This window comes from Nothobranchius furzeri, chromosome 6 (genome assembly GCF_043380555.1).
Source record: "Nothobranchius furzeri strain GRZ-AD chromosome 6, NfurGRZ-RIMD1, whole genome shotgun sequence".
Lineage (NCBI taxonomy): Eukaryota > Metazoa > Chordata > Actinopteri > Cyprinodontiformes > Nothobranchiidae > Nothobranchius > Nothobranchius furzeri.
This window is the reverse complement of record NC_091746.1, coordinates 51,787,831-51,799,599: the sequence shown is the minus strand read 5'-3', so window position 1 is coordinate 51,799,599 and position 11,769 is coordinate 51,787,831. Positions and strand designations below refer to the sequence as shown.

Here is an 11,769-nt window from a genome sequence, read left to right as displayed (position 1 = left end):
TGAAATTAAGCTGCATTGCTAAATCAATAACGTGATTTGTGCTAAGAAATACTCCCCTATCCTCTTCCTTTTTCCAGTGGCACTGAATGACAGATTTTAGATCAATTTAACGTTTTATGACTATTACGTTTCATTTAATTAATTTTGCTTTTTCTCTCTTATTTTTATCTATTTATTTATTTATGTTATTTATTTATTTATCATGCCATCCTGTGATGATAATCTTAAAGACTTTTTTAGCCAATTGTCGTCAAAAAGGCCAATTAAAATATTATGTTAAAGATTTCACAAGATAAAAATGTGAACATAATTTTTATCGAATGAGGGGTACCATTATTCAATATTTTTGTAACACTATTTTCTACGTTAGAACTTACAGCTGATAGAAAAATATAGGATCAGCTAGGTTTGGCTAGATCTGTTGGGAAACTCAACGGAGCTGAAACAACACTGTTGTCTCGGATGAGATGTTCCATGAATCATTTAGTCAGCTGGATGCCAAATTATTCATTTAATGTTTATTTTTTATGCAATGAATGGAATGGGATGGAACGTTACTATAAACTGTCCGGAAATTTGCGCATGTTTGCTCGAAGGAGAAAACTGTTGAAGCCTAAAGCGTTCTCCTAGACTTATAAATAGACACCGTTTCCTTAACTAATGAAGATAAGTGATGACGCCGATGAATGACTTTTTGAAAAGAAAATAAGGCTTTACTGCATGTCCGCTGCAGCTGAGAATCCTAAGACAATAAAGATTATATTGACGTCCAATGGTGAGTTGGGCTGAAATCCAGGTTACTAATCCTATTATTTATTTATTTATTGATATTATTATTATCTTTTTTTAGGCTAACTTTCTCAGTTAACTATGTTCTACAGTAGTTTAGTAAATTTTCCACAGTTCTGACATTTCATCAATTCAACTGGTTGTTGCCAAAAAGCCTTGTTCATTACCTGACTGCAGCAAGCACTCTTTTACTGGGTGTAACCATAGGAAACAGTCTCTTTTGAGCCTTTCTTTGTAAGTCCAGGATGACCACCGTCATTGATTAAAGTTCACATGTTAGCACACATGCTCCCCCTTTTGTACTTTGTTTCATCAGCAGCAGGGCAAATAAGTTTCTGCCTCTTTGTCCATCTTGTAGTGCTCCCCGTCTTGATGTTATAAGTCACAGTTTTTGGTGAGGGCTTCCAGGTTCTCTTTGTATAGAAGTCAGAGCCAAACATTCTTTGCAGCTGGTTGTGACAGGCCCACCCAGTAAAGTTCATGCCCGCCACAATGCACAGCAAACGTTTTCCTTAAATATGTTGATTGAGTTGAAAGGACAGAACTTTCTCTTTTACAAATCAAAATCAACGAAGGTTTCTAATATTTAGTCAACTTTATTGACTCAAAGGTAAATCTAGACTATTTCCTATGCACAATTTTTCTGACTCGTCAAATCGGTTCTACACAGGTTTTAAACTTTAGGCACAATCTATCCCAAATGCAAGATCCCTCCTTTCATTTTTTATTTATCTATTTTATTTTGGGAAAATAACTACCAGTTTTTAACTCAAAACAGCCTAGTACAGTTTCTAGCCAGGTTACAGGAAATAATACTTAGTTTATCTGTTTTTTCATTATTCAGCGTCCCAAAATCCAGCCATTAACGTTAATGGTTCTTAAAGTTGAGGCAAGACAATTATTGGATTTTGTTTTATAGCAAGATTTAACAAATATTTTATTTCCTTACTGATTATTTGTTAATTTTATGGTTTTCATAAAGATGATCCTGAGAGGTTCAGAGCTGCTTTTCGCAGCACCCTGTGCTATTTTTAGACTGCGGAACTCCTGTGTGTAAAAGTGGGTGGAGTCAGGTCCCCAGGCTGAAACTCCAGTCATTCTCACTAGATCTGTCCGAGAGGAAGGATCTCCTGAATACCCTAACCAGAAGCCTTAAGGTACGTCCAAAACACCGAAAAATATCCTTTCTAAAGTCACAAATTGCTTAAAACTGCATGTTACACAGAAAAACTGTGAGAGCGAGGGAGTCCAGCTGACTCCACGGCCCATAATCAGACAAAATACTTCCTTTATAACCACAACCATACAACTTTTGTATTTTAAAGGATTTTCTTGTCCTCACACTAACGATAAATTCTTTTTCTATTGTTTCCACAGTCTCTCGAACTAAATAACCGTCTAGCAAAAACATGGACCGCACCCTGTTTCTCAAGCAGCTGCTCCCTCTATTAAAAACTGAGTCATTCAGAAGATCCGGCGAAAGCAGCTCATGCAAGAAGACACGCATCCACTCATTCACATGGCACAGACGACATTCTTTGTTTGTCACAGTCTTTTTTTTTTTAAAGTAAGTCAGTTCGTCACTTATTTATTCTCTCTCTATATATATATAATATTTTAAGCACAGAATTTATTTAACACTGCACTGGTTATTTTCAGAATTTAATGCTTACTATGCTTTTAAGCAGGCCTTATGTAACATTAGAGCAAATCCAATTGCAATTTTTTTGAGAGCGCTCTGAGGAATAGTTTATATATTTATTTTCTGCAGATCTGTTTTGATTTTACTGTTTAGCAGCTATATGACTATATTTCTAAAATAAAGCTGTCATTTACATCCTTACTTGCGTTTCTTGGTGGTTTTTTCCCTTTTTTCATCTCCAGGTCACTTAACCCCCAGATCGGGGTCACTCACATGCTGCCCCACACACAAATGATTATCACGCTTCTACACTACATATGTATATATGTATACACATATACATACATACACACATACATATGCATATGTTACTTTAAAAACCTTTTATTTATTAACTTATGGTGTTCTGTTCAAAGACTGATCAGAACAGGGTTGCAGAATTTGAATTTTGCGTAGCTCCAAACATTAATTTTAGCACTGCAGTGTAATTTACATAGACGAGTTGCAACTTTTTAAAGCTCTTATTATCTTATTTATTTATTTTCTGGTACCGCATCAGGCCTTCACACACACACCCAGCGCTGTACACACACACACACACACGGAGCTCCCAAAACTCTGCTCTGCATTCTGCACTCTCCTAGTGCTGCACTTTCAATCCAGAGCCGTAAGCAGCCTCTTGCTGCGCCTCACACACACAGGCTGAACTCAGCTTACACACACAGGAAGCTTGTCTACAGCTGTGCCTTTTTTCTCTTGATTCTGCAGCCTTCACTTCCCAAATCTTTCTCCAGTTACCTCTACTGTTAACATCTACCCCTTTTTTCTTCATCGCCTCTTCCGCTGACTTTCTCAATAAAACCTTATTTCTCGTGGCTTCAACTGGGCTGCTTGTCATATTTAAACATTGCTCATTTTATGCAAAAACAGCCAAAAGCACGCAGAAATAGCCAAAAGCACTGCTCTCTTCACACAGAAGCAGTCAAAACATTTATCATCTTATGCAAAAACAATTACCTCAGAACATTTTTCTCATCTCATGCAAAAGGTCCTTGACCTTAAAAATCCAGGGAGCTCTCTTTAGCCTCCCCTTCCCTTAACACAAAACCAGGTCCTTGACCTTAAAATCCAGGGAGCTCTCTTTAGCCTCCCCTTCCCTTAACATAAAACCAGGTCCTTGACCTGTGGACTTTTAGGGTTCCCACACCTATGGATCCAGCCAAGCTTTATATAACCTCGTTATATATTCTATCCGCTCGTCAGCAAATAGTGTGGTCAGCCACGACCTGGAAATGGAACTTTAGGGCTACTCTATTAGCCCTGGGTCACCATCCCTTCATCTGTACTATTTCCTTTTCTCATTTACTCATTAAACCATTAGAAAAATCCTCATTTCATTTCACCATTAAACCATTACAAAAAATCTCTTATTCTTTCTGCACTTGTCTCCACTTTCTTCTCCAACTATTATTTTAGGACCACAGCTACTATGATTCCGGACACAAAAGGCTTTGGATAAAGCCAATGAGCAGATTTTAGAAAATAAGGTTCTGCTCACCTTGTTTTCCACCGCGGTGTTCTGTGCCAAGATCGTTCACTGGGTCGGTTGGTCAAATTGTCCTCCAAAAACTCCTTTTTCTTCAAAAAGAAAAAATCCTGTTCGTGACGCCAAATTTGTTGGTCTCTCTTCCTTTAGACCAAGCACGGGTACGGAGTAGATGGAGTTAAACACCTTTTAAGTTGACAGAACGAGGAGACAAATGATCAGAAGTCCATTCACTGTTTCGCCGCTCATGAGGGGGAGAGTCTCTGCAGCAAGTCCCGCGACCTGCTCTTGCCAGATGCTTCGGACAGACTCTCGCCGTTCTGCTGAAAACGGCTGATTTTTATTGAAGATTACAGGAATGTTACATACGTAGTTTGCCATACACACACGTAATTCTGCCATCTGCACCTGCAGACGCACGTCAGCTAATAGCCTTGTTAATGAAAGACCAATTCATCCCAAGGACATGCAACCTTGAGATGATCAGGACACATCCTGCAACATCCTTTGCTAACAAAGACAGTTGTTCTTGTATTGAGGAACTGAAGGAAGGAACGCTTTCACTCCCTTATGCAGCTGTTCAGCTTGAGCAGAAAAGGCACAGAGAGGTCTTTGATATTATAACAAGATTCCATGAAAAGGCATATAATAATGTATTTATGATAATATATAAGGGGCAAAAGTGAGAGATACATATTTAATCATATAAAAGAGCTTATAATAATATATGAAAGAGCTTATATGAGAGATATATATTTTCATCAGTAATTTCTGTAGAAATAAGTGACAAATAATTTATCTATAACCACGTTACTGTCACACAGATGACACTTGTCTTGCTCTAAATATCTATCCATGTTTTTGGTTTGATATAAAAAGTTTAGCAGTTCTATTAAGCCTTTTCATTTCTCTGTAAACACAATTTCATCCTATTGAAAGATAAATATTGCTGAACTGTTTTTTCTCTTTAGTTCCAGAAGAACCTCTGAAGGATTTCCATTTTTATTTAATAATAATTAGCTTAACTAGCAGTAAAAATTTCCATCTATTTTTTATCCTAATGCAAATTTTCAGTGATTTCTGACATTTTATTGTCTGTCCAAAATGTCTTTACAGATTTTATTTTTCATTGCAAAAAACACTAGGAAGAAAGAAACCATACACTGATAAACTTTTTATTGCCCTTTATTGGACTCAGACTCCATATGCTCTGCAGAGTGCAGCAATAAAAGTAAAAGATGTCTTGGACGTGAACTTTAATAACCCTAAATGTATATTAACAGAGTTGGAAGTTTGCAATCTTCTTACATCACTGCACAGAGGAATCTTGTGTAGTAAGATGTGCTTGTCCCGGAGCACGGTGAACTCTGTACCGGATGATAGTGATCCCATTGTACAAGCTGCACACAGTTACATCTGCCAGGTCCTCTTCACCCCTTCACAGTGGTCGAGGATTTAGTTGCTTTTCTTGACACTGGATTTTAGATAAATTCTTTGAACATCTGAGAAGATTTTGATCCAGTTGTTTTTTTCCCCGTCTCTCCCCCTTTATGTGCGGTGCCTCACCCTTTGACAGATCTCTTCTTGAGAGGATTTTTGTGCCATGTGGGCATGACTTGACAGCATCATTGTTTCTGACAGCAACAGGTGCGAGCTGCATCCCTGGAGTCTGATAAACTAAAAGAAGCCCATTCAAACAGTGACAAATGGTAAAAGATGCTCATAGTTTATGATTACATTTCATTTGAAAGTATCCCCGAGATGGAGCAAAAAAAAAAAAAAAAGAAGAGGCGAGCATTTAAAGAAGTCCTTTTAGCGCAACTCACCTCACCTTTGATAAACTACTTTGTCTTCAAACATCCCGATGACTTAATTACCTGTGCTGAAATGAAAAGAAGTTTCATCTCCTGTACTCTGTTTCCTCCCTTTACTTTGTTTCACTGAGCTTTCTAAGACACTTGCAGCCATTTAACTAAAAAGAAAATGTAATGGTAAATGAGTGAGAATGTCTTTCTTTCTTTCTTCCCTCCAGCGTATTGTCCGTTGTGAAGTTGAAGCCAGAGTCATGCGTCACCACTGATGTGTCTCACTGTTTCTTCATACCTGCATCCAGATCAGGAGCTGATTTACAGAACAGCACAGCTCCATGATTGCCATCACACCTCCATCGCACAGATGGGAGTGTCAAGCTGTTGTTATTCCTCTGCATATAAGAAGTAACTGCGTTAATAAGAGAGGACGAAGACGAAAGGAAGACGTGAGGGCATATGTGGAAATGTGTCTTTGGCAGCTGTACAGGGAGGGTTTTTTCTTCCACAAACAACATGTGCAGTGAGTCGATTAACAGATGGAGACCACCATACACAAGTGCATATCTATATAATGTCCTATAATAGACCAAACTTTTACAAGTGGTTTGGCTGCACATTATCATTGAGGCCAAAAGCTTTAAATGGTTTAGAGTTTAAAAGTTCTGATTATTATTAGACAGCTTCTTGAACGGCTTTTGCTCTAAGAAGTAGCACCAACATTCTTTAGGACTGATGAATGATTGCCTTGTCCAAACTCAGCCAAGGCCAGGGTTCACTGCAGGGCCGCCAACCTTTGAATATTTCAATGTGTGAGAGCGGGGGTACGTGGACCGTTTTGCCCCCATCCGCCGACCATGAGAGCGGGGAGGGGGTGGGGTTGATTATTCGGCGTGAGATGTTGGAGGTGTGACGTGAGAGCGTGTGCAAAGAGTCAAATGTGTGTGTCTCACACTCAGTGCATGAGTTGGCAGCCCTGTTACTGTTGACATCCTACAACAACTCCAAACTCTAAAAATTCATTTGTCTTAGCCAGTGAATAAAGGCACACTTGGCAGATTAGGCTTACATTTAGCACCCCCTAGTGTCCGCGTAGTAAAACCAAAAGCAAAACTTATGCCCTTGCTGTGTGTTTGTCTTTAACACCTTAATCTAACAGCTGAAATATCTCATGAGTGTCTACAGGAGTGATTCATCACTAAAATTGTCTTGATTTGGGGGTTGTAGCAGGACCCAAAATGCAGGTAATCCAGGAGACAGCCAGGTAGATTAAAACCAAAAGGTTTATTATAAGGTTGTGGTGTGGCAGGAACAGGAACAAATACAAACAATACACTTACAAACACAAGGAACTGACCAGGAGCTATGAACATGGCCGTGTTTAAATACTGCTGAGGAGGTAAGTGAAGACAGGGAACAGGTGTGATGATTACTATTAGAACGGAACTATGAGAAATGAGATCAAAACTAAAACACAAGAAGGCTGTACAACACCAGATATGATAAGAGACTATAACCAAATGATGAAAGGATACATGAGGAGCAGAACTAAACTAGACTGAACACACTGGAAGGGACAGAGAGGACAAGGACACCTAGGAGGGAGAAATATGAAATAAACTGGGGAGACAAGGAACAAAGGACATGACAAAATAAAACAAATCAGCTCTGTTTATGAACTGTGTACACTCCTCACTCAGCATGGTTCTATTAAATACACACTCTGTTAACAATAAGTCCTTCCTGCTCAATGATCTAATTCTCTCTAAAAACCTGGATGTTCTGTTTCTGACTGAAGTTTGGCAGCAAACATCTGATTATTCTGCTCTGATTGAACTTTGCCCGAGTGGTTATTCTTTTCTTAGCCAGCCCCGGGGTTCTGGTCATGGTGGAGGCCTAGCTGTTGTTTTCAGAGACCATCTTCCATGTAGCTCTACAACCTCTGATCACTTTGCTTCCTTTGAACTGCAGCTGATTAAAGTCGGGCGTAAGGACCCGTTCTACTGCGCTGTGGTCTATCGTCCACCTGGTCCAAACAGTTCTTTCCTTCAGGAGTTTAGTGACTTTCTATCCTCCTCTGTGAAGCTGTCCAGACTGGTGGTTGTTGGTGACTTTAACATCCACGTTGATGATCCCTCCGATCACTTTGCCATGAATTTCTCCAGCCTCATGGACACCTTTGGCTTTACCCAGCATGTTTCTGGCCCCACACACACCAGGGGGCACACTCTAGACCTTGTTTTTACCCTGAGTCTAAATGCTGACAGTGTTTGTCCTGAGGATGTTTATATTTCAGATCACCATTGCATTTTCTTTAACTTGTCAGTTTCTGCGTCCCCACCTCCTGCTCGCCGTATGGTTAGTTCTCGTTTTCTTAATGAGAGCACAGCTAGCAATTTTTCTGCTGCTTTTGATCCATCCTGTTCTTCTGATAACGACCCAGATTCCTTAACTTCTCAGTTTAACGAGCACTGCCTCTCCATTCTGGACAACATCTGTCCTGTCAGAACCAGATCAGTTCCTGCAGTGAACCCTACTCCCTGGTTTAATGACAGCCTTCGCAGCCTGAAGCGTCGTTCTGCTTTTCTATAGGAGCGTCAAAGTTCAAGAATCTGGTTGTTCAGCCAGGGTGAACTGGAGGCACTGGAACTGCGGCTGGTTTTGTAAGGGGCGACCTGATCTAGAATTTTGAGGCAGTGATCATTAAATGAGTTAATGGCAAGCTTGTGGCTTGCCATTATGTACTGTAATGTTTTGTAAGTGGTTACAGTTATTTTATGGAACATTATACTTTGTCGGATAACATTCACATTTTATTGACAGTTTATTCATTATGACTATTTACAAAACATTCAAAATGTAACATGTCCCAGGATTTGGCCATCATGGATTTCCAAAGCCTTACTGACATCTGGACGTTTACCCCTACTCTGAATCTTCACCACTAATTCTCACTATCCTTCTGTACAGATCCTTCTGCTTTTCTACGTACGAGACCCTTACCTATTTACAGACCACCATTTTGGATTATGGATAGTGGAATTTTTCAGTTTCTGAGATGCCCACAGAGAATCCAAGCACAGACTGAAGAGGATCTACATGTATGAATGGTTTCCCATATCTTCCTGTATTAATATTTAATTTCTGTTAAAAAAAACTCATCCTGTTGTTAACATTTACTCTTGTTTTGTGGCAGATTTTCTGCATCTTCGGTGTTTATCTTTACACACCTTGGTCTTTGACGGAGGGTTACTGGTTCCTGGACTGGGCGGAGTCTGCCATAATGTTCTTTGTTCTTGGGGGAACATGGAAGGTAAGAGGTCATCTAAAGTTCCAAGTACAGCACGTCTCGCTCCTGTTTATTCTTTTCTTTTGAAAAAGGCCACTGCTGTTGACATGAAGAAGTGATCTGAAAAGAATATGTTATGAGTTATGATGACAGAGAGATGCTACAAATACAACATTTTTTATCATCAAAGCATCACACAGCTTTCTGGCACATCGATTCCTTCTTGTTTCTGGTTTTTATGATAAATTTGGATATTATCATTTTTTTTCCTTTTATTTATCTCAAACCATTAAAAAATACATAAAATTACACATGCACTCATCCATATTTCTAGTGCATAAAATAAGACAATATATGTAATAAAATTAACATATGCTTATGAATAAAAAAACAAAGAAAAATACAAAAGAAAAACCCAAAAGAAAACAAAACAAAACATACAGTAACATAAAACTGTTTGAGAGGGGACTGGAAGAAGCAAAAGCTTATCTAGTCCAGCCCCAATTCAGTTAACTCAAATAACATTTGTTCACATTAGCAAGTACAAAGTTGAAAATTTTTTTCATGCAGGTCATTCTATCACCACCATACTACATGATAAAGTACAATAACAAAACGGTTGTTCACTTGAATCTGCAGAAAAGGAAAATAAATTAAAACAAAACAAACAACAAAATAGAATATGTCATTCGCTATCATTTACCATTTAAATCACTTACTATTTATGTATGAGTAAATTATAAGTTGTTTATACAGCATTTTAAATAATATAATGCTTTTACATGATTTTAAAGTCACATCAAGTTTGTCCCACAGTTTGATACCACACACAGATACGCACATACTTTTCATAGTCATTTGATATTATGGAAAAATAAAGTTTTGAACGCCCCTTAGTTGATAACCTTCTTCACGGGTTTTAAACATCCTTTGCAAATTACCCGGTAGTATACCCATCATGACCTTATACGGGACTAAGACAATTTTGAAATGAATTAAGTAAAAAAAATTGAGTAATCTTAAATTGTAAAATAATGGAGTTGTATGATCTCAGTATCCTGAATCAGTAATTATCCTTACCATTCTTTTTGGGAGTACCCAGATCTTTAATAAATTTGATTTATAAGTATTACCCCATACTTCAACACAATATAATAAATATGGTAGTATCATTGTACAGTAAAGTGTGTGTAGTGCTTTTTGTGGTAGAGAATACCTTGTTTTATTTATTATCCCAATGCTTCTAGCTAATTTAGAACACACACATTCTATGTATGGCTTCCAACAGAGCTTATAATCAATCAAGATCCCCCAAAACTTAATTTCATACACTCTTTCAATGGCTGTCTCATTAACAGTCAAGTTGATCTCATTACCATTTCCTTTATTTCCAAATAACATAAACTTTGTTTTGCTGACATTTAACGACTGTTTTTATCAAACCAATTCTTAAGCTTACTCAACTCTTTCTGGACCGTTTGTACCAGTTGCTGTATATCTTCTGCTGAACACAAAATATTTGTATCATCAGCAAACACCATAAATTTAAATAAATCTGAAACTGTGTAGATATCATTTATATATAAAATAAATAATATGGCCGAGTACCGACCCTTGCGGGACACCACAGTCAATGTTGAGACACCTAGGCTTGTGATGACCCAACTGGACACACTGAGCTCTGTTACTCATATAACTTTTTAGCCACTTAAGAGCTATCCCCCTTATACCATACTTCTCCATTTTTGATATAAGTATGTTGTGATTGACCGTATCTGTCATGATCCGCCCCGGCCTCCCTGACTGTGTCTCTCCTGCCCATGATTAACCTTATTGTTCTCACCTGTCCCTCATTACTCTGCCCATGTGTTCCTGATTCCCTTGTGTATTTATACCTCCCTCCTTGTTGCTGTCTTTGTTGGATCATTGTTGTTTGTGCATGTTCGTCTGTCCTGTCACTCCCAATCTACAATTAAACCATTTTTATTTTTTCATCCGTTGCCTGCTCTTCTGCCTCCTGAAACCCACCACCACACATGGTCTGCCATCTCCACCCGCAGAACATGACAGAATGATCCGACCAACCTGGACCTGTGGTGAGCTTACCATTCTGTTTCTGGAGGATTATTTTTTCTTTTTTGTCCCTTTCAGCAGAGGGAGATTTCTGGCCTGGAGTTTTGTGTTTTCGGCGCATCCTACCTGTTCTCAGGGTGTTCGAAGTCCTCTGGGAGATCCTGGCGCATCCTATTTTTCTTCGGGGTGGTCAGGGTCATTCTCCTCCTGCTGTTTCGCCCCGTCCCGTTCTTCTCCTGGAAGCCGCGGATCCTGGAGCCTCAAGGGAGTTACACCCCCTACGCACGCCATTGTTCTCCGGGGTGGTAGGGCTGGTCTCCCCGCTCTTCTCCTGCTTCCCTTCACCCGAGCCTCCGCCGATGGACCCAGCAAATCGGGATGTGCACCTGCTCTGACTGGATGTCGAGTACCTGCTGCCGAGCTGGGCTTCCTCGCGTCGCTCCCGCTGTTCAACCATTTCCTGGTCCACGCCTGCAGGGTCTGTGCCTGCAGGTCCTCCACGCGGCAGTTCCTGCTGGGTCCTATGCCTGCTGCTGCAGTTCCTGCTGGGTCCCACGCCTGCTGCTGCAGTTTGTCTTAGTGTTCCTGGTGTCAAGTCAAGTGTTCCTGGTGTCAAGTCAAG

The 11,769-nt window shown here is 39.5% G+C and overlaps 1 long non-coding RNA gene across 1 annotated transcript; it reads left to right on the top strand.

Annotated features, from left to right (window-relative positions):
* The first annotated feature begins 245 nt into the window (after nucleotides 1-245).
* On the top strand, nucleotides 246-2,632 carry LOC139070324 (uncharacterized). Its single transcript, XR_011520868.1, has 2 exons — nucleotides 246-1,946; nucleotides 2,167-2,632. It is a non-coding gene; the product is annotated as an uncharacterized lncRNA (long non-coding RNA).
* The last annotated feature ends 9,137 nt before the right edge of the window (nucleotides 2,633-11,769 follow it).